Raw genomic sequence first — 25775 nt, 5'->3', positions numbered from 1 at the left:
CTTCTTTATTGTTCTCACTGTGACTCACTCATCCACGCTTAGCAGTCAGCTCCTTTATCCCAGTGCTCCCAAAGTCATTATGGCAGTGGTGTGCTCAATCACAACTGCTGAAGAACAAGTAAATACCAGCTTAATTGTGTCCTGGTAACACAAAGAGAGCAGTATGCAGAAAAGGCATTCATTTTTTACCCCAACAAGTAGCAAGTACCCTTCTTACAAAATTAATGTGTTAGAACTTCAACTTGTTACAGCACTGTTATAGCTCAGTGCAGTGATTAGAACTATTGGGTTGTGGTCTGTGCTATTGGAGGCTTGTGCTGTAATAGAAGGTGCAGTAATGGCTTAAAAGTAAATTGTACTCTAACCATTGTACACGAGAAATAACAAACCAAATATTTCTGCTTTCAGCACAGCCGTGCAGTCAGCTTCCCCTGGTTTGTCCATTCATTATTAAATGATGAATGACCAATTCTGAGAAACCATATTTCCATGCAGAAGTTGCCAGTTAATCTGGGCCTGTTCGCCAAAGGCTGTTCAGTTTAATTTTAATTTTAAGTGAAGAGTGCATGTCATATTTTTCTACCTATAAAAAATGAACTCACAAAATGAAAATGACACACATGCATGCAACTAGATTGTTTAAAATGCAGAAAACAACCTATTTTAATATTAGGTCGTCTTACCTGAGGAAACATTTGTATGGCAGCAGTTCTGCCATTTAATATTAAGTGCAGTTCTCTATTTTCCACAAAGTAAAAATTGTACATTGCACTCCCTTTACTGAAACCCAGACAGATTTTAATTGGCCTCTCATTTACAGTTGTAATAGCTAGGTTTATGTTTATCTGACAAATTTTTTTTTATAATTATATCTGATTCAGAATGCCCATGACTCATTTTGCCTGCTGTGCAGATAAAATATAAATTACCTACACAGTTCTCTTCAGGATCGACCAATGTCAATTTAATTTGAGTGATTTATGAAGTAGAAAATATTTAAAACTACCAGAAAATGGAAAAGCCATGCCAAAGACTTTGACAATGAAATTAAGGCGATAAATTAAAATCTGAAGTCTACACAAAGACAAAAGTGAAACAATGTGGACAATCCATGGCTTTTTAACCCATCTGAGAAAACAATTCCAGGAGTCCTCTGCTGAAAGTCTAGGTACATGCAAAGATTTCTTCTTCAAAGCTTGCATTAGTAGCTTACAAAGTTTAATATTTACAGGCCTAAATAAAGCAGGGGTGAAAGTATTTTTACCCTGTGTTTGGGAGATTACAGTAGGATTGATCTTGTACAACGCTGAATAACAGTTACTATATGTCTTGTCTAGGACAAGTAGAAGAAGAATGGTCTACCTATCTGACTGTTAATGATTTAGAAAACCAGCACTACAAAGAAAAACCCACAAGTCCCAGTATTTAACAGGCAATAATCATCCAGTGAAGTTAATGGTGGTCGGGAAGAACATTGGAGCATGTGTTTTCATCTCTCCTGCGGTCCAGAGCAAAATGGTGCCAAAGCAACCCATCTCTGGTCGAGTTGCTTATGGTTAGAGGAAGGATGTACTGTACGACTCCCAGTGATGGTGCCTGTACAGGAGAGGAAATGGGGGGAGGGGGGATTCACAGGCAGGGAGACGTTTCAGGCTGCCAGCAGTGAAAGAGATTAAAAGAGAAATTCCACTGTCAACCACAAAAACCTCAAAGCTTCAGAGGGGCTTAGTCCTGCTATTGTTCATTAGCTAGATTTACAATGACAGGAGGTTAGCCCTGCCCGCCTGTAATCTGCCTTAATCCACACACTTCATATATGGCTCAGTTCTTGACCGATATCGGTTGCAAAGCTCCACTCCGCTTTCTTTTGTTCTGTGATCTATGGATTACATGCCCCGCAGGTCAGATTCTTCCTCTTTTTACATGTGTCCAATTAATCGTTCCTACTCAGCTCACGATGGACCTCGCCAGAATGGCCAGCAGAAGCTACATCGTAAACATCGTGTGAGACAGGTGTGAAGCAGCTGGACCCGCTCCGATACAGCTCAAAAGATATTTTAGGCCGTGTGATACACAAGCACAGCACACTGAACAGAGAAACAATTACTTCTTCCACATCCTCCTGAATAAAAGAATTACAGTACAGAGTTCTGTCTATGTTTAAAGCATATGGAAGGCTTGATGTGCTGCTATAAACATTTTCCTGCTCTGTCCTGTACATGCATGCTTACGTGCTTTGGTTTCCAATTTCCTATTTCATATTACATAAAGGAAATAGGTAAAGTGATAGTTTGGAAGGGGAACTCACTTTTAAATAAAAAAAACAGGTGAATCAATACCTGAAAAGATGATGATTTTGGCTCAGTATATTTACATCATAAACACTGTCATCCTGAATGACTAACAACCCTTTGGGTAACTGGCCAAGAATCCCAGGTCTCTGCTGTGCCTCTTCCATCTCAGCTCTCACCTGTCTTTGTCTTATGGGGGAGCAGGCAGCCACACTGGCCCCCCATGTAGCTCAAACAGTGAGGCCAAAGGCAACCTAATGAAATTTAACATTGTAAATCTGAATGACATGCAATACTGTGGCCACCTACTGTAAGTGTATTCTATGCCCTCCTTACTGTCCCCCAAGCCCGTCTACATTGTATGGATGACAGGGCCTTCTCCTGTTATGCCCCCAAGCTCTGGGACTCTTTGCCCAAGGATATCAGAGAGTCACCTTCTCTAAACTCCTTCAAATCCAGACTCAAAACCTTCTTCTTCAGAAAAGCCTTTACTTAACTGGTTCCATTCTTCACCCCTCTGCTTTTCTTAGTACCACCATCCACGGTCTCCTCTATTGTTATTGTTGTATTGTTGAAATTGTAATTGTGTCTTATCTTGTGTATTCTTCTTATTTATTGTTGTATTCTTCTTATTTATTGTTATTGTCATCCTGTAAAGTGCTTTGAGAAGCCACCTTTAAAGGCGCTATATAAAATAAAGTTTATTATTATTATTATTAAGCTCTAATAAATAATTAATCATAGGGGCTCTCTCGAAATACAGAAAAACCTGGCAGCTACACAAATTAACAACCGTGAGCTGGGTGAGTGAAGCAAGAAACCGATGGCTTGCTAGCTTTATGGTGAGGAAGAAATGTTTTCCGACACATGAAAAAAATCTGTTTTAGTATCATATTATCATATCATAGTATCATTATACTTGGAAACAGCACTAATGTGATATACAGGAAGCAATTTGCATGCCTTTCCCCCCAGTTCAACTTTAAATTGTAAATATTCCACATATATCTTCTTATACTGTATCAAGATATATGTATTTTCTTAAATAAGGAACCTTTCATTTCACAAATCAAAATGATACAATTAAGATTAGTTATTGCACTTTTGTTATAATCTGAAATTCCATTCAGTTTCACATAAATTCACATGGTCAAGTCTCTCCCCATATTGAAGTGAACTGTCAAACAGTATTGACCTGCAATACTTATTTATCTTTCTTATTAAAGCTGAAACTGTTCTATGTCATACTTCCTTCCTTTTTAAATTTATTTTTCCCCAACCTGAAATTTAACCTAATTAAACCTGTACCGACCAATATAGTTCCATATACCTTCTACCCGAGGTTGGAAGATTTCACCATTGAGACGTGCACAGGCCAAACCCAACAAGATTTTCACACAAGGTGAAGCTGCATCAGCCTGCAGCTGCTAAGGCACAAGCAGAGGTGAATTCCACGTGAAAGGTGAAAAGAAAGAAAAAGCACGCCTTGGCCGGGCATTCTCTTCAGGTGTGAGACAGAAAGAGGCAGGAATACAGAGTGAAGTTACACAACTTGATTTTCACATTACACAACACCAATATCCCCCTCCAAAACAAGCATTTTGAAATTAAGTCACTTTATGTTTGTACGAGAGAACATGCAGCAGCACCAACTATCCCAGAGACATTACTACTGACTCCACCATGAAGGAGGTTAGTGCTTTTGTGACTGTTGTCCTTTATTTCTACAGCACTGCATATATTAAAGGCAGGATGAAACAGGCAATGAAAAGAGGCTGCTGTTTTAATGAAATACCTGAAAGCAATTGAGTTTCAATTGCTTGTAGGAGCTACAAGCCAGGTATAGTCTGAAGTCAATTCCAGAATGCAAGCACTGTGCTGTCTTCCCTTTGACTGGCGTGCATTGGAGAGCACTCTCAATACACATTCACCTTCTTTTCAAAGAGTCTGACACTCCTTTCTGAACGCAGATGGGTGAGCTCTTCAGGAGACCTGGAATCCGAGTCCAGGCTACAGACGTGAAGTGATCATCAGGCCTTTATATCAGCTGAAGATAAGGCACTGTACAGCAGCATGAGAAGAAGAAAAAAGCTTTTCCCTCCTTTTTCTTTCTCTGCCTGTTTCCCCTGGCAGAGCTCTCTTTATAACCAGATCATTCTCATTCCCACGCAGCCCCCTTTTCCAGCAGCTGGATGAATTTCCTTTCTTGCTTTTCTGTTATCAAGAACTTTATTTGTACCTAGAGTCTACGCATTATGTCAGAATCTCAAGGACATATTTCTAACAAAAGAAGCGGTTTAAGCATAAACAACTTTTTAAAGATGCATTTGTGCTTTGAGTACAGGCATACGGTTACAAGTGTAACAATTTTAATAATTTGGGGATTATCATGGTGTTATATAAAAGATATATATGTAAAAAAACAATCCTTCATTTTATTTGCACACGTTCATTCCGGCCCATCTGCTCGACAAAGCAATCTGGACTATGTGAACACACCCAGCACAATCAACAGCAGTGTCAGGTCCTTCCCTCTTTGACTCACGACTTCCTAAGCACCTCTGGTACATCTGTGGATGTCCACTGGTACTTCTGTGCAGCATGCTTCATTGTAATCACTACTTTCTGTCTGCCTAGACACTGTAGCTAGATATTCTATCATGGCAACTCAGTGTAAGTTGTAACTGCAATATTTTGGTAGATTTAAAGTAAATTATTGGCACTTTAATCTACATAGAGATATAGTTCTTGCTTCTTATAATAAGCTCCCACCCTTTTTTCTTTGCCAGTTTTGTTAAATCCTGGTGATACTGGAACATTCCAAGCAAGTATTCTTCACACTCCATTCTGTTTCCTCCTCTTCGGGGTCTCTTCTGCCTTCTTTGGATTCTGCCATGTGCGTCGGCTTGATGCTGTTTAAGCATTATTACATTACTGGCAGCCCTCTTGGGAGCATTTCCTTATGGTTACAACATGCTGGTAGCTGGAAAACAGAGTTTGAATGGCGGTCTGGTTACACTGAGATGTGCCATCAGGTCAGCAGCATTTTTGTAAACGTTTTCAGCACAGGGAGTGAAGAAAAGCAAGCGAGAAAAGAACTACAGGCCCAGAGAAAGACGTGTAGAAGAGACCCCTGCCCTGGGACACTCAGCTTGACAAGCCAGCAATCTGTGTTATACTCAAGTATTAAATCTTCCTCAGATGTGGTCTTAATAATTCATTGAACTGCCAAGCCATCTCTCAGAAGGATTCCTGGTTGCCCTACATTCTTTTTATTGATAAGGGATTTACTATTTCTTTTGACAAATCGTTAAACAATCCTGGATTTTTAAATGACTGTACACATAATCAGCTTAAGGAAACAACGGGAAATAACTGCCCTCATTCCCGTAATATAGACGCAAATCAGGTAGTGCAATTATTCGAGAATCAAGAATAAAAAATACAGCCAGTAAGAATTCTTTGCTTCGAGTATTGCATATTGATTCATGTAACACAAAGTACCAAAAATAAATGTTCTTAATAAAGAAAAATACAAACTCAGATTTCTTTTCTCTTGCTCTCATGATATCTATTGTTTTTAAACATTATGTTTTAACTGATTGTAAATTAATGCAAATTTAAAATATATACAACAGAGAAGACGTAACAGCAGTTATTGAGGTAATACCTGCATTAGCAGCACGAGTTCTTGTCCATTACAAGTGAAACAGGTTGGATTTAAAATAATTAACTTACTGTACAGTATGAATTCTTGGCATTTACATATTTTTAACAGATATAAATTCTGTACTAGGGTGTGTACATTATGTAAAACATCTTAACAAAGCTTCACAAAAAGGAATTATAATAATTTATTGGAGAATAAATTAGCAGTCTATTTAGAAAAAACACAGTTAAGTAAGTGCAAAGTGAGAATGAAATTACAGTACAAATTTCATAATTGAATACAAAACAGAACAATTTCCTTCAATATCCCGAAGACATTTGCAGTCAGTGGTACAGCCAAGTCCAGTGGAGATCTGGTGCTATCCACACAGGAGGGCTCACAGGTTAGAGTAGGTACAATTCTCCCAGCACATTCTACCCAGAAAATAAACCAAAGTGAAATCTCTTCTAAGGCAGAATTTGTTTTTCTAAAGAGGTCATGGCTGGCAGTCAAACTGTTTTATTTCTTAACTGTGCAATTCACACAACCCACATATGTAATTGTGTTATATTCCCTATAATTATGCTATTGGTAAGGATTAGACATTGTGGAATAGGACACTTGCTTTTTCCCAAGTACCTATTATAAGAATATAACTTAGAACTCCTACAACTTATCAACCTTCTGTATAAACTGCCATTACTTATAGATATGACCACCTCACTGGGTTTGTTTCTCTATTAAATCATGTATGTAGAAATCTGTATAAATTCTTCTTAGCACGTTCTGTTCTTCAAATATCTGATCCACAAAATAACTTTTTTTTTCTGACATCAAATCTGGACCTTTGGCTGTGGTTATTGGAAAGTCGCTGGCAGACATTGCTAACTGCAAATTCATACCACACTGTATTCTAACGTGACAGTCAAAGCCCTGTTAATTAGTCAGGGATGCATGGCAGCCAATTACTGTTTCCAGACCATCCCTCATTTTTTTTCTCAGAACAGCGTTTCCTAGTCCACTCAGTAACTAAATGAATTAGTCAACAGAAGTGTCATAATCTTCCCAAAAGCTTACAGTTTTGCAAGTGGAAAAGCTCCACTGAATACTTTATCTCACACGCTTGACTGTGGCATCTCACAGTTTGCCTGAGACTTCAACAGCACCGTCTGGGTTGTTGGTGTTTACTCTGCTAATTAACTATTTTCGCGATACTAGGGACACTTGCTGGCTGTTGCTTAAAGTGTCGAAGGGATGCATATTATTGTGGCACTGTAGTAAAATTTTAAAAAATGAAGAGATTTCATCATGTTGTTCCCTCTCCAACAGCTTTGATGGGAAAGCTGTTTGTTTCGGAATCTAAGCAGGGATGCCAAGAGGAAATCATACGCAGAATGAACAGAACTGAATAGGCAACACATAGGAGATAACTGAAAATATACAGAGAAAACAACTAGGTTTCAAATGGGTCTTCATTTTTAAAGTAATTTCTTGCACGCCGAAACAGTTTGGTGAACGTTTGGTGACCAAATTTTTACAAAAACAAGCACAGTAAATAAGAACAGAAAACACCCTAATAAAAATTACCCAGAGGTCTCCCTCTCTAGACTCCACAATCATCAGTTTAGCGCTTGCTCTGTCTGAAAGATTTCTGCTTCAGATGCTAATATATCTACTTCACATCTGTGAATGCAGGGAAAGCAGCCTGCCTGCTTACTCTGATAATTTACAGAACCCTTCCTTCATACCATTTCTCCAAATGGCCTTTCCCTTTATGAAATCTGAACCAAACTCGCTGCTGCTTAAGTGACTTTCCTGTAATACTTAGGTTCAACTGTGGTAAGTATTTCTAGAATTCCTTTGTTCTTCTGGGAGAAATGATGGCTGAAGATCCATCTGCTCTTTGTGAATTTCATGCCCTTCACTGAAAGCAGAGATCAGACCATAAGGTTGTCTGAGGATGGTCGGACCTAATGCAAATGAAGTGGAGATCCGGACAGAAAACTCCATCCTGTCAATAGATTCAACCAGGAAAATGCTCATGACAAACTACTCAAAAGTGCTTTTATGTTTAATTTGTTTATTCTTTTTTCAGAGAAAATAAAGAATACTACATGGTACTATATACAATAATGAATAAATGTGAACAATCATCATGGCATGAAAGACTTGGTACCTAACAAACTGTGTAAATCCAACAATAATATAAAAACAGGAATAAATTGGTAGAGAAAAGGAAACCAGAGATTTGGAAAAGATAAGCAAAGAAAAAAGAGAAAAGAAAGAAAAAAGGGTAGTGAAAGGACAAAAGTGCTTTTAAAATACGAAAACTCCTTCCACTTCAACGGCAGCTCAGAGTTAAAGCACTGCATGTCACAGGATTAAAGAAACAAAATGGATGGCTTGGAAATATCCTAAATGCTGCTGATAAAATCAGCGCTCAATTTAGCTGTTTCTCCTTCACTCTATTTTACTTATTTGATCAACATTTTTTAAAACAATCGCTGACACATTTTTCACCCAGAGTAATGGTCTGGTACTCCATTCCATGATTAAAAACACATGTTCCCAGCTTGGGCTGCAACCATAATTTGCTTACATCAACTGAAACGTGACCCTTTCAGGGGAGAAAGTGCAGTTCTTCTGATGAGCGGTGCCGTGAATGGTTTAGTGTGTGCTGCCCAATGTGCTTGCAGTAGTAGGTGTTACCAATGTGTTGGTAACAGAGTCACATTCTGGCGACTTCCTCACTCTCCCTGAGTTCCCCTGTACAGGTGGAATCCCCTTTCATAGTGAAAACGTGTTTTCATGCTTCAGAAGAACTGCACTCACGTCCCTTGGACTACAGTGCAGGACTATTTTTAAATCATTTCTGCCTGCCTGCTCTCTACCTGTGCAGGTGGTAACAGCTTTTAATGAAGTAGTGGGTATAAACAGAAAGTCCAACAGAAGAAAAAACTGTGCCACATCTTCAGTCTGCTGTTTCTCCAAACTAACACACAAATCACAGCTGTCCCACGGGCCTTCCTATCTTATCCCAGGCATTAGGAATATCCATGTTAGGAACATGAACATTACAGACCATATTTTCACTGTTATCATAGCAAATAGAGGTTATTTTCTGATACTTTATGAAACAGTTTAATATGAAAGTGCAAATGAAAACTGAATTTGTCATTTTAATGTTCCTGTACTCTCTGGATATAAATTAGACCACACTTTATTGAGCATATGCAGACTGGTCTGGGACTCAGGCCATTCTTTAAGGGATCCCTTAGGCACCTGACTGGAGAACACCTTTCCTAACAGTCTCCTTCAAAAGTGAATGTAGTGAAATGTCTATTGCACAAACTGTATAACTATGCTCGTACATCAGATTTCAAAAGGAAACACCAGCTAATCTGGTCAGTGGGGTATGACATCAGGTTTCATTTCTGGGCTGATGACACCCCCAATCCCATTTGCACAGAATCTGAAATTAATCAAACACACCACTTAAGCGAAGACTAAAGGTATGTTGTCTGGCTCTTCTTGTCAACTTTGCAAATCTGTGAGCTTTTGTTTGGTGCTGATTCTCAGGTGAGGAATCCTGGAGTTATTTGTAACTGGAGCCTTGCATTTGCAGCTCATGTTCAGTGTTGAGAAGGTGTCTTGTTATCATTTTATTAACACCGCGCACACATCTCTCCCAGTCTAAATCAGTAAAGCTAATGTCTGCTTTTGTCTGTTCCAGGCTTGATTATGGTAATGCGGTCTTCCCAGATATATTCAAAATTCTCTTAACAAACTGCAGTGTGTCCAGAATGCAGCTGCTTGTATTTTAACCAAAATCAAAATGCATGAGCATATACCACCTGATTTTGCTTTCTTGGACTGGCTCAGAATATGATTCAAAATCCTGTTGCTCACTTTTAATAACTTGAACAGTCTGGACCCTGACTACATCAGTGAATAGTTAGCCTCTGATACACCTATGCATCCTTGTCTTCTCTGACTCTTTGGTCTGTTTTCATTTCCCATCACCAGGCTCTGGAAGACACTGAGAGACTCTGAGAAAATGACCTTTCTGTTCTGTAGCTCTAAGACTGTGGAATTATCCTTTAGCCCAGATCAGATTTTGCAAGTCAATCAGCACTTTCACATCCTGTCTTAAAACTTACACTTTCACAGGTTGTTTGACAAAGAATTCAGATCAAGGAATTCCAAGTCAAAATTGTGGAATACACCAGTAAGACCTCATTTGGAATATTGTGTACAATCTTGGTCACCGTGTTACAGAAAATAAATCGCTACTCTGTAATCAATCCAAAAAAAAGGAACCTCATACATTATGGGGGATACCATATACACTAGGGGAATTGTAACACTATTTTGATATTTTGGGGTTAGAAAGAATCAGCATTGATGAGTGCATTTCAAACCACAATGGAAAATAAAATGTACACAGTAATGTGTTAAACCTCCAATTTAAATCAAAAAACAGACTAAATTTCCAGGTATGCACAGTGCCATATTGCCATCATTGCCTGCGAATTAGAAAGAGGCAACAAAACTTCCGGCGACATGAAGTGGCCTTATTGCATTGTAAACAAGCAGACCTGTGAAAACGTCTCTTTTAATCCAATAGAAATATTGCTCTCAACTTCAAGACTAGTTTTGCTAACTAATGTTACTTCCTTGTTAACTCTGCATGCAGGTCACGCTGGAACATTTCTGCTTGCACAACCTATACTCATTCGCTTGTACATCGCAATACATTAGTCATTACAGGGTTATTACAGGGACATATCAAATTTTATATCCACAATTCCTCTGAACAAACTGCAGCATGTCCAGCAGGTGAGCAAGAAGGACCGATTTACGTCATAAGTCTTGCGAACTCTCGTTCTCGCCCACAGCGGGACCAGTGGTTTGCGACAACCTGGTGATCATACAGTACCTTCACAAAGTTCACGATTTTGTGCTTCAATTGGAAATTGACAAATTTTATGATACCATCAATTCATTCATTGTGTTACCGAGATTTAAATACCAGTCTGAGAATTTGGGACTGCAGTTCCCTAAGGTCTAGGAGAGGTTGTGATCCATGCATTCACAATCTTTAAAGTCACTGTGAGCACAAAGGCACGCCTTCACAAATACTGACAGTGACAACCCAGAGGACACAACAGGAAACACATTTAAAACTGAGAACATTTCATTATACAGAGGGTTGTGGGAGCCTTGAACAAGTTTACCAGCTGAAGCAGAAATCATGGATTCTTTCAAGAAATGGCTAAATGTGATCCTCAGATCAATTAGCTATTAACTACCAAACAGGCTAAACGAGCTGAATGTCTTCCTCTCATTCGTAACTGTTCTTATGTTCTTTAGGGCTCATTCCACTCTTGGCACAGCCCACCGCTACTGCCATCAACTGGATGTGCGTGGTGATAATGCCTATCAGATTACAAAACTGGAATCAAGATATCCATTTAACCTGATCTTGAAAATATTTAATTAAATTAACACTTTCCTATTCATATTTTAATTTTACTGTCATCTGATCACAGATCATCTCATCAGAAGCAATAAATTCTGTACCCTTGGGAATAATACCTGATAATAGTCAGAGTCTGTTAGGCAAGACTGGTGGACAGCAAAACACCTTTGTAACCAATGACTTTTTTTGCTAATGAGCTTGCTGGCAAAATCACAATACGGCACAGTTCTTCACTTTTTTCCTAAGCAAACAATAATGAAATCTTACTCCCAGCATCAGCTGAAGTCATACCCAGACAATCAAATCAGTCCTGGGACTTGTTACTGACGAGCACACACGAGGACGATCTTATTGTCTTGCCAAAGAAATGACATATCTCCTTGAGGGAAGACAATAAGAATTTCTTGTGGTTTTAAAACGCAAGTACACAAGAAGCTGTTGTTTTCAGCAGAGGAGTAGTTGCTGGAAATACATCAAAAGTCAAGTCATGACTGGCTTGATAAAAGAGATTTAAGGAATTTAGAACTTAGCTTATTTAAGGCTTCTCGCAGAGCCAAGAGATATTAAATCACCTTACAGGCTTTTTAATATGACTTGTAAACAAATCTACAGTCATTGGTTCTGGGCCATAGATCTTAATTCATCCTGAGGCTTTTTTTAATCAGAGTTTTTTTGTGCTCCTTACTAACGCATAATTAAATCAATAGTATTTCCTAATAAAACAGAATCTTGCTCACCTTGTCAGGTGACTACTCTCTTATATTCAATTATTAGGAGTGTCAGAGCTAAGTCTCCCCCCGGCTGACTGTGGTGCTCTTGGATTGCTCAAAGCCTAAGAACATGAGAAAGACTTCAAAGTACAAACATCTTGTATCTTATGAAAATTAACTTCAGTGTCCCTGCACAAGCCTGATCAAAGTCACAGGATCAAATGACTTCTATATCTGGCTGAACAAAGACTGTGTTGGTCAACATACCATTACAGACTTTAGCCAATATTGAACTTGCGTCTACCTTTGAACTGCAGAGGTTAAGGATGTAAAGTCTCAGATGAAGATCCCTGACTTGGATAATGTTTTTATCTAAGGAGACTCACAGTTCACAAAACAACTAAACAATCATACAGTATTTGAGTGTAAGTGTAGCCCTGTCTTCATGAGTACACCAGTTCTGTATGGAATGGAAATTCACACTGAGGTGTAAATACTGTACAAATTCAGTCTGAAATATGTCCCACAGCCTTCTTTTAAGTGCTGCCTGCTACAGAAGAGGGTTGGACAACTTCAGGTACTGTATCTGCATAGTTGTCCATTAAGATTCAATTTCCCCATATTTCCTCTCCAACTATCTACAGTACAGTTCCTCTGCTGAACTGCAGCAGCCACTCAGGAAAGTGGCCTATTTGAGACTAATGCCACAGACTACAAAAATCTGCATCTTCAGACGCTGACACAGAACAGACACGTTATATAATTTTTCCTGGCATTGCTCTCCCTAGCACAAATTGGCTGTTTACAATGATTAAAATTACTGTGTATTTTCAAATCTATTAAACTACATGCCACTCTGGTTTACAATAAATACTCTGACAGAAATTACAGTTGTTCCAGATGGCATTTCTTTTGTTTTAGATCCAGTTTTTCAACCTGAAATCTTAAAAAAAAATAGGTGTAGAAGGGCTTTCTAATGAAAATGAAGGCTTCCCACCAGAGATTATATTTGTAATTGTTCTCATATGCAAAATGCTGTGCTGAGGCATTCAGCAGTTTGTTTCAGCCTTTTTCTGCCTGTTAAATCTCATAAATCGAGCAATGTTGCTGGCTAAGAAGATGTGTTTCATGGCTCACTCACAACTATGTACGTCTGGAAAAAAATGTGGAAGAAAGCCTTTTCGATATTTTGGTATATAAAGATGTAAAACAATGTTGTTCTTTTGTGTGACATAAATTTGGGCACAACAACCCAGAAAACATTTTTCTACCACCTGGGCACTTGTGCCAAAAGAGACAATATTGCACTTAAAGCGCACGCGTTACGGGTCTTCAGCAAATGTATTTTCCTGTGGTACCAGAAGCGAGCCTGAGTCGCTGTCTGACAGTGCCGTGGGAAACAATTCTGCATTCAGTTTGGGGAAGAGTTCAACTGCATTTTCACCGAATCAACTACTTCACTAGGCTTTTACCAACGATAAAATTACATCTATAAGAAATGGGAATCTACACTCTGTTTTTTTAAAACTATTTTAATTATAATTAATATTACAATAATATTAATATTATCATTGCAGACATGCCGAAAAAGGCACTAAGGCAGTATGTTTCAGCTGTATTGAATGACTTGTAGAACTGTCTTGTCCATCTGCCATGGAGGCCACCAGAAGAGCCGTCACTGTCCATTTTCTAACACTCATAGGCCCAATCTATGGTGGAGGAATGTGTATGAAATCACGTATCGCGGTTTCTGTAGTCCCACTACACCAACCACCTGGAGTCTTCAGGATGCAGCAGAGAAAGGCAAGATAACTAAAAGGATCCTCCAATCAAAATGAGCTGACTACTTTCTGACAATTACCTCGTCTCTCAGCCGGGCCTTCCTGGCTATTGGGTCATTTGCAATGCAGTAACTGACAGATCTCACTAAACAACTTCAGAGCAAAAAACAATTAATCAATCAATATACAGAGGGTTGCCTGCATGTAATGACATTATTCTCCCTATTCTCCCTGCCCTCACAACAAGCACTTCTCCCAAATGTATCATTTTAGGTGCTTCAAGTTCCAAATTGTCCCAAACACCGAACGAAGAAATTCCATAGGAGCGCCTTTAGGTTCTTTATTGTAACTATATATTGTGGTTTTCAAGCTACCCTAATTCTACACAACCTTGTCTCACTTTCCCTTCAGCTTTGCAATGACCTGGCACACACTGCCCCTCCTACAATATATCATGGAGCTGACAAGCTGCCATGTTGTGTAATGCGAGACTCTGAAAAGTTCTACAGCTGTTCAGATTTTCTGCCGGGTCTGCCACAACAATGATATCATGGAACAAAGCTGGAATGTAACCATAATCTGCTGGTTAACTATACTTTAACCTCGGTCCCTACACAGCTCACCACACACACCAGACAGGGTCCGCAGTCCTCGAGCAGCCCAGCTCATGGAACGGGGATTGCAAGGAGAAATCACAGCATTGAATTTCAGCTCATTGGACACATCCGAGCAATACCGTGTTGCCACAGAAAGAACAACACACACAATACACTTAACTAAAAAACAGAATAATAAACTATTTTATTTGGTGCCTTTAGCAGTCATCTCAGAGTATTTTTCAATACTAAAATAATAAAAACATATCACAACAAAATTAAAAAAATACAAAGTCAGGTTTCATACACCAAAACAGGTCATTGCAGTATTGACATTATTACAGCTACAAAATACAATTACTGTAAGCACTACTGAAATAATTATCAGCAACGGCATTACCTAATGAAAACCATATGAAGTACTGTACGGACAAAAACTGGAAGTCTATGCAATTACACATCTACTGCATGGCCTACAGTATAATCACTATAAATAACAAGAGAAAGTCATCACTCCATAAGTCATACTTAATACAGGGGTGTGATTGCAGCTGACAGACAAGGCCCTCATCTCTCACACCTCCTCCAAACCCTACACTACAGGAAATGACTGAACTGCTAAAGGCTCTTCTGACACTAAAATGGAACGTGCGATTCAAAAAGGCAATGCTCTCTTTTATTAAGGGGTTGTACTACCAGCAAGCCACCTGGAGTTTCTCTGTGGCAAAGGCAGTGGTGAATCCCACTCTGAGTACCAAATCATTAATATCCACATGAACCGCTGTTATTTTTTAATAAAAAGGTGAGATGCCTGCAAACTCTGCGCTCTTCACTGCATGTGAACGTTGCTGTTGTTGGCATCTCTTTAAAGTAGACCTTCAAACATTCCTGTGTACCTTCTGATCTGATGCTCGCACTTTCTGCCCCCCAAAAATCCCACAGCCCAATACACGCTGTACAGTATGAAACAGCCCCAGCTCCTACCTGTACCAGGCAGCTGCGGATCTTCCTCTTAAAAGCTGCAGTCAGACCGGACTCCCTGCAAAAACAAATGCGATTACATAAAGACAGTTATTAGGAGGCTCATGTTACGTTTTGACAAGAAAATTAACAGCCCGTGTGCAGCTCTTCTCACCCTGCAGGTCTCCCTTTTATGGTGTCTGCCAGTCTGTGCAGGGGCTGCTATCAGTGCAGGAGGAAGCAATGCTCTTAATCAAGATATGATTAAACAACCAAGTGGTACACAGAAGTTCTTTTTATCTTTCTTTTCTCTTTCATAATAGCACGACATTACCCAGGCATCATAATACTAGTACTTCGCTCATTTATTAAAGCTAGATAAACAGGAATTGTTTCTTCTTACAAAAGCCCTGCAAATTAACCATTACCCTTTTAGCAATTAAATGACTTGAACAAGATGCTGAAGACTTTAAAGTGGCAACTCCAGAAAATGATGGAACAAAACCATCAGTTTTTTTTAAACAGACTATGCCCGGTAACAGATAATGCTGTATCACAGGTTAGGACACAAGCCAGCAGCACTGAAGGCTCTGGTGAATGAGTTTTCAACACCAGTTATAGCTTGGCAAATGCAAAACTTCCCCAGGGATCTGTTGAATCAAACACCAAAAATGAAGTTGTTCTTTGAGTTTCAAGGTGTTGTAAATGGCAGACGAACGCATTTTAGACACCACAAATGGAAAATAATGGGAAGTGAATTCAAAGCTCTTCTTTACACAAAAGTTCTCAAAGCCAATGTCTTGGCTTCATTCAGAAGTGGCTGATTGAGCTCCTCAAATGAATGAGCTACCAGCAACAAAAATGAGCTGGACTGGCTGAATGGCTTCCTCCCCTTGGCAAAGCTTCTCATGACGTTAAAGCCTAAGGTAAGGTCAAATGCACGCACAAGGTAGACTTCAATGCACAGCAGACGCCTTGCACTCTGTGACTCCACTTGCCAGATTTAGAAAGACAATCCAAACAGAAGCAATTCCTTCGAGGTCTTGAGCACCAGTTCAAGTACACTATAGTACAGTCATACATTTTTGTGATTTTATTTTAAAAAAAGCTGCTTTGCAAAAAAAACCCAACAAAAAATTAACAACATAATGGCTTGTGTTTTAAAATAAAGAGAACAGCTGACAAATCTAGCATACCACTTATTTTACAAAAGGCATTACAGAATACCGGTCCTTGTTGTGGAATTACACATCATTCACTGAAATCCCCTTCATGCTACTGTAATTGTATTAGCTAATGTAATGTTTGTTTAAGCAGAGCTGCTGAACTCAAACGTAACCACAGCTTTCATTTAGACACGATTCCAGTTCACTTAACCTTTTGTGATATTTATTCAAAATTGTGCAAATATCCCCACAGAAAGATCACGAGCAGGCAGGTTTCCTATTTTCAAGACTTCCCACGCTGCTGTCAAGAGCCCTCCGAGAGGTGACAGATAGTTCACCTAAAACAACATTAGAAAGTCCAAAATTAGCACTTTTCTGGGCTTGTGAAACCGCTGGTTGCTTTTCATGCATTTGCAGTTTACGTAAGAAAAACAAGATACCTTGAGGCGGCTATTCTCTCAACATCTCAATTAACCTGCCTTCCTTTTCCCTTCAACTCTTCACTCTGTGGGAGACTCACGTCATTGTTTCGGTTTTTCTTTTCACCCCGTGTGCTACGAATGTCAGCAGGAGTCCCGAGTTCGACAGAAGGAGAAGACCAGGTGACATGCCTCATCCGTAGTGAGTTTACAGAGCAGACACAAAGGTTTAGGGAGGGATTATGAAGGGATCAAAGGAGCTGCTGTCTTTACAATGGGGAGTTACAGAGAAGTGTTTCAGGCTGAAGACATTACATGTTTGAAGGTGTTACTGCTGTCAGCTGGTTTATCCAGTGTGAGCATGAAAAGCAAAGTTTACATTCCAGTACTGTTTTTCTTACGTTTACCAGACTTTTCCTCAGAATACGTGTTTAATGAGCATACACAGTAGTACACGCCATCCTGGAAACAGTGACTTTTTATTTTTAATTATATCAGGGTGTTTTTTTTTTGCTTGAAGCAAGATCAGAAAGATAAGGTCTGGGCTGGAATCAGAAAGCATGTGCAAGCAGATCTCAATACTCAGTGAGGCAGGGCTGAAATCAATGTTACCACACAGTGCTTTTAGGGTTAAATAGCTTCAGTGCCACTGTTCTCCTCTGGCAATCCCACACACATTACTGGTAAGCACAAGGTCTCCCCATCCACTTTATTTAAAAAACATAAGACGATTCAACTACTAAGAACGCCTTCTATCAGGCCTTTCAGACCACACAGCTATCTGTGCCACGCCAGCGAGGAATATTTTCAAATTTCCTTTGTTGTTTAATAATAATTTTAATGCACATTTTCCTTTTTTACATTATTAGGGCTCACTTTAGACACGCTGCAGCTGAGCTCTTGCCAGCCTTATCATTTTTTCAAATGTAAACACGAGTAAGTTTGCCATCTTTTTGTCAAGAACCCGAAAAACACTGACATTATGATGATGAATAACAGTAACACGAGACGAACATTTTGTGAAAAGAAAGCTGAGGCACGGCCCTGTTACACTTTTGGGAACTTTTATTCTGAGATTTTATCAAGAGCTTTTCTCTCTTAGGACGGGCGTTCACCTCTCTCCATGCTGGTGATGTCTAACAGCAAGCTGTTCTGCTGATGAGTAAAAGACACCACTGGATGATATTAATATAGTTCACCTCAGTGTCTCAGACACTGAGTGCACCGCAGACATTACTTAGCTTAACTTACTTAGCTTAACAATACTTTTGCTTTCAGAAAAATATACATTTTACCACATAACTTGCATTAAATTACATAAAATTACACAAAAATAATGCATTAGAGAAAATATCAACACTACATAGTAATACAGTAGCAGAGATGAGGTCTGGCTCAAAGAAGCACTTTATAAAGTCTTTATAAATTCCTGCCCCAAGTACTGTACAGTGCAGTGTGAAAGTACTTCAGCCCCCCTCACGTTTACTATGGATACCAGTAAACATCAGCAGACACCAGGGAGACGTGTATTAATGCCTGGGATTCAGAACACAAAAGCCATTTGATTCGCATCAGCATTGAGTGTTATTATCCAGACAGAAACATCTCGTATCCGGTCAGTAACATCTCACTGTCTATTTTACCATCTCAAAGTTCCACATTGTTGCTAAAGTTTGGCGCAAAACATGACAAAAAGGTCTATTTGCATTGCTGCTATGCTCTATTTCAATTCTATCTCATATTCTTTGGTCTCTACTGATATTCTAGTTAAAAAGATCAGATTGAATATACCACTGCAGCCATACTGAATGACAAGATGTATTACCTGCCCCAACGTTTGCATACAGGACTGAGTTACTGCCATCAACAATACATAGAAAGAGCTGTCGCAGCCCAGCATGGGGAAATACGAGGAGCACAGCCTTAACGTGTGCAGAAAAAGTAGGTCAGGCTTTAATCAAGGCAAGTCATGTTCTTTCATCTTCCAGGTGAAGTATCTGACTCTTTTCAAGCAGCAGAAGAAGTTTATGTACATACCTTCACCCATCCCCTTTGTTCATCTGGGAAGCACAGCGTTGCAGCAGAAATGAAAAGGAAATACACAAAAACAGGGTAGTCGTGTTGAGAATGCAGTATTAAGAGATTTCAGTAAGAGGAGGGAAATGGTCCCAGGCTGGTGGTATATTACCCTTTAATGATGTGTCTATCAGCGGGGGGGGGGGGGGGGGGATTGTGCATTGAAAGCTGTGTGACAATATTTTATCTCTCCTAGAAATGTTTATTCCACAAGGGGAACGGTTTATTCCCAAAATGCTTCCTTCACAAACAGGGGACATTTCTTACCTCCCCTTCACACACATAACCTAGAAAAAAACTGTAAGATTGTAGTCTTCAGTCTTTGTTTACTTTAAGAACGGTCAACTAGGACAACTCAGTTGACAGGCTACAGGACTGATTTGACAGTCACAGATCACTTTTACCTCTGCTGCCCATAGGTCCCAAACAAAGGGCTCTGCAAATTGCCTGGAAGAGCAGCAGGTGTTGTCTCGGGGGGTATCAGGTGCTGTACTGAGCAATCTAGACCTATTAAGCTCTCTTCAATGTTCTCACTTTGCTTCCTTATTCTGACATTTTTGAGTCTCAAAGTGCTGGGCTCCTCATGTTAGCTTTAACCGTATATTTGAAACACTTTGTCCAAAAGAACCTGCTTTGGAAGACTGAGGTCTGATAGCTGGAAAACAAAACCAAAGTGCTCTACAGTTTTCAGACACTCATTGACACTCTGTATCAATGATACTGGGGTGGATGCATTTGGAGCATTCTGATTGAGAGTATTGGGAATATAGATGCTAAGATACAGATATAGAACTCTAAGTCCCATTATCTCAGATATTTCAATACATACATGGTGACAACTGTCTGGAATGCAGAATCATCAGTGTACGTGAGTTTGATTATTAAAGTCAGGGTGGTTTTATTATTGGACTGGAGTCATAGTTGGAGATTAAATAAACATCCATTTGTCATTTGTCTGGAGACTCCAGAAAGAAGCTTGCCCATTATCAAACAGAGCTTATTGATAATTTTCCCTTAGCAACGTTAATATGATGAAGAAACATATAATATTATGTTATAATATGGTCATACTCCCAAACTATCTAAGTCTGTTAAGAAACCTGTCTGTGTCACAAAACTTACACACATTTGAGAGGCAGGGGATCTGCAACATTTTGAAAAATTAACAGAGCACAGATCTGAAACCTCACGTCTTGGATTCCTGCACAGCAAAGCAGCTTTTCTACAAATAGGACCCTACAAATCCAGTCTTGGCTCAGATCCACTCTGTACTCCCTAGTTTACAGTTATCTCTGTATCAGTTTAGATCTATTAAATAAAGCGGGATTTGGGATACTGATGAATCAATGCATCCTTCTTTGCAATGCTGACAATATGAACTGAAAATTTTATGTTGCTTGTCCTGTGTACAGTAATGTATCATCCAGTAAACCACTATGATCACAGATGAACAGGAAATGTTGCTCAGCCACGTTGTAGCGAATAAAAAGGAAAATTAAATGGATATTGCTGATGACAAACTCCAATAAGAAGTGCAACTAAAAATACCCAGCGACTGCTTTGTGAAAAGATATCAGGAAAGAGGAAGTAATCAATGACTATGGTCTTACTCAGCGGCAACAATGAAGGCGCTACAATGGAAGCTGTGATCCATCTCATCTCCTTCATTCACAGAAATATATAACTCTATCATTCAAAAAGCTGTAAAAATTCGCTGAGAGACATGGTTGCATTTTTTCTTCACTGTAACAATGCACACACAGTGTTTGCATAAAGTACTGTACATCTAAACTGCAAGTAAAAATTATTAACAATAATGACACCTTTATCCAAGGCATGGTGCATAAAAACAGCTTGGACAAGAAAGTGTCGAAATTACATTGCATAGAGCAACAGAATAAAGATATTGACACAGCAGGGCCTTTTGAAATAAGAAATACTAGCCAACAAAAAAAGGTACAGAATTAGTAAAACAGCGAAACCGCAAGAAAATGCAATCACACAAACCAGAGAAGCAGGCAGCAGCACGGATTCTGTGAAACCAGAAAGATGCCTCACAGAAGAGAACAAGCAGTGCTATATGCTATGGAGGACCACAAATTTTAGCACACAGCACGAAAAAAAGGAAAAAATATTCCCAAGGCAGTAAGCGACGTGAAGCTATACAATAAAGTGTCAAATTCCCTATTGATTCACACAGTGCAGAAAAAAGCTGCAAGGCATTTATCGTACTGACACACTCCGATTTTGACCTGGTTACTACACTCCTTTATTTAAAATAACCCATGACCACTTTCTCTTCACAGCAAAAAGCTGTAGTGGAAATCATCAACCATGTGTAGACACAGCCTGACAATATTATTCCAACTGGTAGTATACCCCTGGACAAATGTGCTTGGGGTAAAATATATCCGTGCTGAACGGATGCTTCTTTATGCATAAACCACATCAATAAGATCAGGAAAAGAGCTATCACACTCTATAAAATATTGTCTTTTTATACTTTGTTCACCAAAATTAACCCTAACCCTATCTCAGTTCAGCTAGAAAGTATTCTCAAAATGATCACTTCTTATGGCTTTGAGTGGACGTCATCCATGTTTATACGTTATAATATTTAGACTTCACTCGTTCCTTACTTTAATATGACTTTCGTAGTAGTCAGAGGAAATGCCTTAATGAAAAAACAGCCTTAAATGAAAACAGGTTTCTGTTAACTTGTTTTTTTTACCCCTGCTAACTATATTATCTAACAATTTGAAAATGTCCCTTTTGTACTTAGGTATCATACAGATTGAACAGAAACATATATCTTCTGATTTGACTACATAATCATCTGTAAGCCTTTGGGAATTTGAGGATTATACATATACAACCACGCGGACACATAATACAGGATATAAAAAGAAGATTACAAAACCTTTCCTTAAAACCGCATTTCTGTAACCAAGTTCACTTCATGATCAGCCATGTATGACAGTGATCAGTTTTCGCAGTTCTGAGAACAAAGTTTATCAAAGACAGAATGTTAAAGTAATTGAAGATCTCAAGGTTATAGTGGAATTATGTGCCTGCAGGAATTCAGTGGTACGAAAGTGTTTTGTGCTGAAGAAACCATCACAAAGGAAGGTATTTCGAATACAGGCGTTGTTGCTACTGTAACAGCTGAAGTCCAAGGCCAGTAGCTCTGTTACCACAGTAACTACAATAAATAAGCACATGACTTCAATTGGTTAGATGGTAGCTTTTGGGGAGATAAGGACAGGTCACGGGTGCTATCCTCAGAGTCTGAGAAATACTTTTATCACCCCCATAACAAAAAACACACTCTTCTGACCGAACATTTCATTGGAATATACTGTTATTATTAAACACATGAAGAGATAAGAGAAAGGGATCAAAGAGACTACTAAGGAAAATATCTTTTACCCTGGAGAAGGAGTTATTCTGAGAAGAGCTAATTGAGTAGAACAGTTGGTTTTAAAACAGTTTGTGTTGTCGTAAAACAGAAAAAAGCTGAACAGTTTTTAAGTACTGCATGTGGAGTCGGGCAAGTTCACCTTACCTTGCAAGTGTACCTGTCTTCTTCTGCGCAGACTATTTCACGTTTGACTTGACGAGTATCACACTCTGCTTCTCCTTCTGCCCACAGCACTGCCCTTAGCATCTCCCCAGCCTCCCCTCCAGGAATCTATACAAATATTGGTTGCTTACACCTTGCGCTGTTGTCCTACAGCAGGTTAACAAATACCAATCCAGGGGATCATGCAAAATCCATTGCGGAATCTGCACAAGCAATTTGTTCATCCTAAAAATGACAAACTCTCTGACCCCTGTGGGTTCACCTCTTCATGGAAAAGCTAACCTCCTGAACACTGCATGAAAGGCATGACTAACCTGCTACAGAAAGATCCTAAAACCACTTGCTGTCCCCCGGGGAAACAGAAGAAAACAGTCTTTGATAGAAAGGGGTCTTGGTCCTTTCTGAAACTGACAATGACCTCTTGCATGTCAAACGCTCCAACAAGCAACATAATTTCAATTAACTAGACCCTGAAAAAGGACAGAAAGGCATCTATCTGATCGGTCTCCGTGTAAATAATTACAAGGCACTGCTCATTACTGAGCGACTCCCAGGTCAGCCCTCAGTTCACATTCCACCACTAATTAAAGTCAATTTTGACCAGAATGTGAGCAAGGTCCTGTCTCAAGTTTCCCACACACAGCTCCATCACCAAAACAGGAAAAAGCCATTCCATCTGAACAAATATTATACTTCGTATACAAGAGAGGCTACATCAAACCTTCGAAATACTGGTGGCAAGTTTGTAGGTCTGCCATTATGTTTGGTTACTTTGGTTACTTTGCGCACTGTTCTACTCAAAGTTGTCTTCTTGAGTACATGATAGTTATGCCAAGCAAATTTTTCAGCTGGACATCTCGTGCACTTCAGTGTTGTGAAAAGTTAAAATACATCCACTTGTTTAGAAACAAAAAACACTTTAAGCCAAGGCTTTGATATGGTTATTCCAGTTTAGTAAACTAACTGTCTTTCTTATGAGATCATACTATAGTTCAAATCGTGCTTTAAAACAAGCGCACAAGGTTAATTTTTTATGAGATTTCATTGAAGCGTTAATCATACTTTTAAATACTAAGTTCAACATCTTTTACTTTGGATGTGGTAAGAGAAGGCAAAGAAGAATTCAAATAGGCCTTTCAAAAAGAAAACAAGGCTTTGTTTCAATTAAATTACTGCAGATAAATGCAATGTGTGTCCTATTATCTACCACATAAATGTTTAAAAAAGGACTGTGGATAATTAGCTAAATACTTTCACAGGTAAAAGCATCTGTATAACCTTTTTTCAATTTTGTGCTTATTACCCCAAAACAAAACAGAAATCCTTGAAATTTTCCAGGATTTCTACAATCTGTCCAATCGCAGGCTCTGTTTTCAGGCTGTCAAAACGAGTATCAGCGCAGTTCTGAGCACTCCCTGCACAGCCAGGCTACCAAAGCCGATCCAAGTGTTTACTGCAGGCCAGGGTCCCTGGAGAAATGAGTTAAGAACGAAATGCAAAACAAATGATGTCAGTGTAGCACCGCAGCTACTGGCAATGGCGAGCAAATGCCCCCTTGAAGTCAACAATTGCTAAGTCAATAGTGAACAATTAGGATACTAATTTTATTTACAGTGGCATGTCTGGTTTAGATTAAGATGAAGCAATTTGTATTTTAAACGTAAAACACTCTTTCAGCAAAGGATGAAAATGATGGCAAATGAATTTAAGGAATGTCAAACAAGTTTTATGCATAATATCCTAAAGACAAGAAAATAAGCTATAATGTGAGAATTTCTGGCCATGGAAGTCAGCTGAGCCTGTTACAGCTACAGTATGCACTGCAAACACCAGAGTTTTCAAAGTAAAATGTGCTGGACTTTTTCAGGACTCCAGATAACTTTACCGAAATCAGTTCCACTTCCAAACAATTGATCAATAAGTCAACCAATAAACATACAGTACTTACAATCTCTTTTAAGAGCATGTAGAATTATGGGAATGAATACTAAATAGTTCTTGGTGTTTCACAAAATGGGGAAAGGCAAACTATCTCAACAAAACTTAAATTCCTCTACTGCACATAGAAAGTCTTTATTATTGACTGAATATATATAATTCTAAATGAAGAATAAAAAGAAAAAAAGTCAGCAAATGAAACAAGGCCATTCAACTCATCTAGCTACTGTATAAAAATACATACAATGTGTTCAATTAAACCGACTCAGTCTTGTTCATTCCCAGAATTCGATAAACACTTTGCTACATACCTCTCAAGCACCACTAAATGTTGACTTATATTAAATTATATTTGCTAATTTAATGTAAGAATGTATACATCTGTTCTTCAAGACCCCTGTGAAAAGAGGAAAACAAGCACATAACATCTCAGGAGGTTATTCTACTAAGCAAAGTATACAGTACGTACTAAGGGAACTGATTAAAGCATTTCAATGTATCTTTATAGCCTTACTGCCAGACATCCAGGAAGGGCACCCAGTACACTAGTGCTGGACCCTTTCCATCAGTGATAGCTGCCAGTTGACCAGCACAGTGTTGTCTCACACCAACCTCATGTCTGGTGTGAGAGTAAAAACCTTCCAATCCTGAGACACATTAACCCTTTCTAATTAACCCCAAATTCATCTGCCTCTTGGAAACCTGCAAGGTGGCAATCTGGCAATCTGAATATGCCACTCGGCTTGACATTTACATCGAACAAACTAAACCGCAGAACGCACGGGACAAAGAAACATAAGAATCATTTTTCTTGTTGTACAGTAGTACTGACAACAGTTTACCGCAGTGTGTGTAGCACTTAAAAGGTTAACCCACAAAAACAGCCAAAACATTCAGAGCTGCACTGGGCTACAGTTCCATTTTCCTACAATAGTTCTTTGAAAGGTTGAGGTGTAAAAGCCTGCAGCACAGCACACTGACGTCAAGGCCCATGCTGGGGAACACAAAGCTCTCAGTGAATCTAGGGCCCGAGCCTCAGTGCCCCTACAGCCCACCACACAGGGACGTCTTTCTAAATTGGGACAGCCGGCTTGGGCAGGAATGTTAGTTCTGGAAAGAGCACG

General features: G+C 39.1%; 1 protein-coding gene across 1 annotated transcript in view; it reads right to left on the bottom strand.

Moving 5' to 3' along the window:
- Positions 1-25775, bottom strand: part of LOC148838162 (bone morphogenetic protein receptor type-1B) — a 162064-nt gene that overhangs the window by 89725 nt on the left and 46564 nt on the right. Inside the window, exon 3 of the mRNA XM_088910857.1 lies at positions 15494-15548. The gene's annotated coding sequence lies outside the window, so the exon portion shown is untranslated. The remainder of the gene's footprint in view (positions 1-15493; positions 15549-25775) is intronic.

This window comes from Atractosteus spatula, chromosome 3, assembly GCF_055471065.1.
Source record: "Atractosteus spatula isolate fAtrSpa1 chromosome 3, fAtrSpa1.hap1, whole genome shotgun sequence".
NCBI classification, from domain to species: domain Eukaryota; kingdom Metazoa; phylum Chordata; class Actinopteri; order Semionotiformes; family Lepisosteidae; genus Atractosteus; species Atractosteus spatula.
Note: the sequence above shows the minus strand (reverse complement) of the source record. Positions and strands in the feature narration are given on the sequence as shown.